Raw genomic sequence first — 5,464 nt, forward strand, 5'->3', positions numbered from 1 at the left:
TGTAGGGAGATTGTGCCTGCACTGTCCCAGACAGGTGAGGAGTACATGACCATAACCACTTCTGTCTCACTGCCTGAGGAGCATTTGAGGTGAGGAATGAGGGCAGAAACCCCAGGCCCCAGTGCTTCCCTCCAGCCAAAAGCCAGGCTGGAGGAATAGCGGGATCCAGGAGGAGGTGGCAGCAGCACAGAGGACGTGCTCGATCCCAGAGCAAGCAAAGCAAGCCAAGGCAAGCATGGAGCAGAACCAAGCGTCCTCAGTTGCCTCCATCCAGCCCAGCAGGAGGGCAGAGAAGAACCAGTGTGAGCAGCACAAGGCCCTGATGGTTGGTGAGATGTAAGCAGCACCTTAAAGCCACTACAAAACAGGGAGCTGCACCAGCTGGCCCAGCTGCCAGCCACACTGCCCAGGATAAAGGCACTGGCCCAGCTTCTGCTGAAACTGGCCTGGAGCTAAAGCAACAGTAGGAGGCCAAGCTCCTTTCTTGCCTTCGCTTTGATCAACCATGAGAGAGTTAGTATCAAAACAGGATGGGATTTCTGAATTAATATTCCTTGGCAGAGAACCGGGGTTGTTTCAAGCCATTGTCTCACAGCCCCAGATGCCTCCCTTGGCTTGCACCAGGGGAGGATCAGAAGCCACAGCTCTAATGTGATCCCCGGCAAAAAAAACACGTTCTCCTCCTGTGGCCAAGGCTTCATTTGGCATCTCCACAACCAGTGGGTGCAGCTGGAAAAAACCAAGGCAGGGAATTAGCTCATCTGGGTTTGCCTGTGCCCGAGGAGCAGCCCCGCGCAGCCACCGCCGGTTCCCACAGAGCCGCTCCCTCCTGCGGCCGCGGCGCTCCCTGATAAGGAGGAGCTGCTCCTGCCAGCACAGCTCCACCCCACCCGGCTCTTAGCAAACCTCTCGGGGTCCTGTCCCACTTGGGTAAAGGGCAGCCAGAGCCCCAGCCTGCCTGTCCCCCTCAAAAGATGGGTTTTCACACAGCGGGTCAGGGGGAGGCTTCCCAGCACCCCTTTATGCAGCAGGTCTCAAAACTCCAATTATTTCCCATGACTCAAGGGTGTAATAGGATTTTTTGAGGCCTTTTGCTTCCAGACTCTGCAGCTCATTTCATTTGCACCTCTGTCATTCCTGTGTGCACACACTATAGAAGGGATTTCACGCCTTCTGAAGCACGAGACGTGGCTGTGGCAACGCGTAACCAACAAGCCAGAGCAGAGAGGAAGAAAACAGCTTTTGAAATCGTAGAAAGAGCTGGATATAACAGAGAGTGCCCAAGCAGAGGGCTGTACTGACCCCATTTTGTGTTCTGTGCAGCTTAAAAGAAAAGTGCTTTGGGCAGCAGGCACAGAAGTAGGGTCAAGTCAGCAAGATGATAGAGCCAAGGGGTGTCTGAGTCCTCCCCACTCCATCTGCCACCCCATTCATCCACAGAGCACAAGGAATCAAGCAAATCTCTTGCTATAAACCAGATCTGCCTTTGTAAGCTTTGAAATAAACCCAAGGATTAAAGTCTCAGGACTTTTTTGTTGTTGTTGTTTTGTGGTGCATTATTTTTATTGGTTTTTGAAGTCAGCAACACACATGAAAGAGCACAGGGGTGCATGTGAAACCCAGAGCACAGCACAATGCAGGGGGAGGTGATTTCTACTGGAGCAGCAGCCAGAGGCCCCTGGAAGAGGCTGTGTAAACAGACAGAGCAAGCTTGTCCACACAGCTTCATCACTTCAAAGAGGCCGGTGCTGTCAGCCAGCAGACACGCTCACCACGCGTGGGTACAGTCAGCAGCAGCAAATTAGGAAGCAAGCAAACCCATCCTGCTAGGATATGTATCAGTAAAAGCCAAAATAAAATAAAAATAAAAGCCAAACTCTTTAACTTTTCTCCTGTAACAAAGCACAGGAGGCCTGAGCAGAGCTCACAATCTAACAAGGTGAGCTGAAAGCAGAGAAGAAGGTTTGGTCCCCCCATCCAACAGAAGGACATTAAAAAGTACTCAGATTATATCATCCAGTCCTGACTCACTGGACAATAATTGTAGCAAGAGGTCTTCTGTCCTCCAGTCTGCCAAAAATAGCCCTAATAGCAAGTGCAGGTTTATTTGCCATTAAGGGTAACTGTGTTCCTTAAGTGCTGCTGATGATCTAACCTTGGCAAGCAGGTTCCCCTGGTCCCCCCTGCTCCACAAGGGGATGAAGTAAGTGGTGGCACCATTCTCCAAATTCTGATCCTCCATTTATTCTTAATCATCGTGATTCTAAAAGGCTCCCATTGTGAAGCTTAAGGCCTTTGTCTGGTGTGTGTTCATATGGCCTGACACAGGCCCTGGTCCCCAAAATCAGATTGTCTTCGTTAAGCTCTTCCAATAAGAGATTTCCTGTGGAGCTCAAGGACCTCTAAGCGGGTTATGTGCCCATAATTTCTGGCCCTGTTACAAGGAGTCTGCAGTCTTAAAGACAGGGCATAAGACTTAATACGTGCTTTCAAATTGCTTTGAGGAGTGACAGAGTAAACAAACAATTAGAAAATAAAATTCATCTTAAAAAGAGAAGTTAGAGCTGTTTTTAAGGCTGTTCTGCCTAGATTAGTTTCTACCCTGCTTTTAGCTGGAAATTGCTGAGAGCATTTAGATTTCAATTAAAAAAAAACAACCAAAAAACAATAAACCTCTCCATAGCAATGGGCCAGACTAGATTTGTAACTGGTTTGACAGGAATTAGAAGTTCAGATAGGCTTTCAAACACTCTGGCCCTCTTTATCCAAATGAGGTTCAAAACCAGTTAAGCTGGAAATTTTACAATAAAAGGGGAACGTTTGGCTTTCAATCACGGGTTAAAACTCAGCATGGACAGACCAAGCTGCTCACAGGGACTTATGCTTTTCAAGAGTCAGCAACTCAGGGTGTTTTATGTACACCCCAGAGGCAACTGTTCCCACGCTACAGTTTGGCTTATTAGGGTTTTGGGGGTGACGAAACCTTTTTTAGTCTGCTGGGCTGAAGTTCATAAGGCATGAGACACAAAAAGCATTTTAAGCTGTCCTCGAATACCATTCGAGTCAGCTGCCAGTCAAACAGCCACAGTGTAAATCTGCACCCCCTGCTACCAGCAGCAAAATAGTCACACAGAGTTAACATTCAAATCCTCCTGATTAGAGGGTCCCACAGGTTGCTAAATTAGCTGTCACTTCTCCCCAGTGGTCCCTCCCCAATCACCCTAGCATTTGAGAAGGATTTGAAGGTTATCTCTGTAGATTTGGGAAGCCAAGGGCTGGTTTTCTTTACGTTAAGGAGAGAAAAAAAAAAAGTCTCTGGGAACAGTTCTGAACTGTAAAAATAATAGATGTATTGGGAGGGTTCAAATCTCATTATCTTGCTCTGCTGGAGAAGGCATAGACAGTTGTGACAGCAGTGCCAGCAGCCACCTGGTTGCTAACACCAGTTAAACACAATTACTGGGAATTTAAGGGGGAAGAAAAAAAAACCCAGGGTTAAGCTGGGCTAGTACATTTAATCACAAGTGTAATTGGTAACCTGGGTCTGACCCCGGGAACAGGCCTAGCAGGCAGGGTAAACAATAAGGCAAGAGTCTAAAGCCCAGCCTACACTTACAACTAATAAGTCCTTTCAAAACACACAGTTGTGAAATAAGACTCTGACTGAACCGTGTGAAATGCAACTGGGGGGACAGGGAGGACAAGGACAGAAAACAAAGCCCTTTTAACCTGCTCCATCAGCCCACGTTTCACCACACGGATCGATTCCCGGCTGTCTAGACCCCAGGCAGGACCAGCAGGAAACATCTTCATGGTGGGCCCAGCTCCTAGAAGCTTATCCCATGTGACTCCCTGGCACTGGGCTTTGCTAAGCACCTCACCACCTATTTTGGTGCCTGAATGTCTTTCGTCAGCCTGGTCCTTTGTTGGGTCTGTGTCCCCTGTAACCTGACTCCCCACCCAGCTCCCAGTGCCTTGGGATTTGTGGACAGGACATGTCAGGACACATTTTGGGCATGTCTGGGCAGTTTCCTTTGTAGACCTTTAAACATTCCCCTCTGCTTCTGAACGGATTTGTATGTGGACTGAGAGGTGGGTGCTCTTCCCAACAGCCCCTGAACATGGCAGCTTTTATAGCTGAAGCCCAGAGCTTCAACAAGAGACCACATAGTTCCTAGGAGCCATTTTTCACAGAACAACCTCCCTCTGATCCACTTTCCTTACTGCATGTCATGTTTCCTCATGGAAAACAAGTTATCTGACCCACTGCGAATGTCACATCTGTTCACAAGTATTTTGGGAAGCAAACATTGCTGGACTCAGGGGAGTCACAAGCACAAAGAACTGTTTTTTCTTCAAACTCCTTAGGACTTTGGACCTAGATTTCCAATGGTGCTAAGCACTCACTGGCTCCAGCTGCCTTCAATGCACTCTGGGGTTTTCTCCTCAGCCTTACTAACTTCTTGCTGAACCCATGGTGACCAGCATCTTGTGTAAGGAGACATTTGTTTCAAGCTCAGTATTTTTGGCAGGAGACAAAGCCTCAGCCTACACTTCCTCCTAAAGCTGTCTCGTTGGGGGAAGGTGTGTAGATGACCTCACACTGATTTCAAAGATGGTTTGCATTTAGTTATTGTTTTTTTCCACATCCTCTCTGCAGGATGTAACTGCCTCTGCCTACCCCTGTTCCTGTGGAACAAAGCTTGAGAGAGTAGAAAGGGGACAATAGAAAAGGTCCAGCTCACCAAGGCAACAGGCCCAGAGCAGTGTGGGCATGGAAGTGTTTGCACAGTTGGGTCCAGAGAAAATTGTCAGCTGTAAAGCCTGGAACAGGCTTGTTAGTTTATGAGATAAAGAGTCCAGAGCCCTGTCTCTATCTCAGAAATGGAACAAGGAGCAGCAGGACTCCGGGAGTGAGGCACAGCAGTAAGACCTGCCCCTGCACAGCCCCTTGTCCTGCTCCACCCCTTTTGCCCTTCACCAGCCCTTGGCGATGAAATCTTCCCCCAGCCCTTGTCTCCAGCACAAGGTAAACAGCACGTGTGAGACACAGATGTGCCCAAATTGCCCCTTGTAATTCTCCCTTATCACAGCACTCTGGGGTGTGTCTGCTGACCCAGGCTCTGCTCTGTTCCAAGGAAGTCCCAGAATAAATACTGGCTCCAGTCAAAACATGATTTCCCTCCCCACAACTGGCAACAGGTAAACCCACCACTAACTCTGGTGGCAAACCCACCAATAACACAGGACACCTGAGCCAAATCCTCCTCAGCACCACACATGAACACAACCACATGAGCTGAGGAGTTATGGTCTAAAGTGGGAGATAGGAACAACCAGGACAGCAGGAAACTTGAGTCTCACAGATGTTGTGTCTTGTTCCAAGCCACAAAGCAGAGGCAAGATCCAGGGCCCTTCCCCTGAGCTGCACTGCAGCTGGGCAGGGTGAGGGGCCAGCATTCCT

This window comes from Chaetura pelagica, unplaced genomic scaffold (genome assembly GCF_000747805.2).
Source record: "Chaetura pelagica isolate M959 unplaced genomic scaffold, ChaPel_1.0 scaffold152, whole genome shotgun sequence".
Lineage (NCBI taxonomy): Eukaryota > Metazoa > Chordata > Aves > Apodiformes > Apodidae > Chaetura > Chaetura pelagica.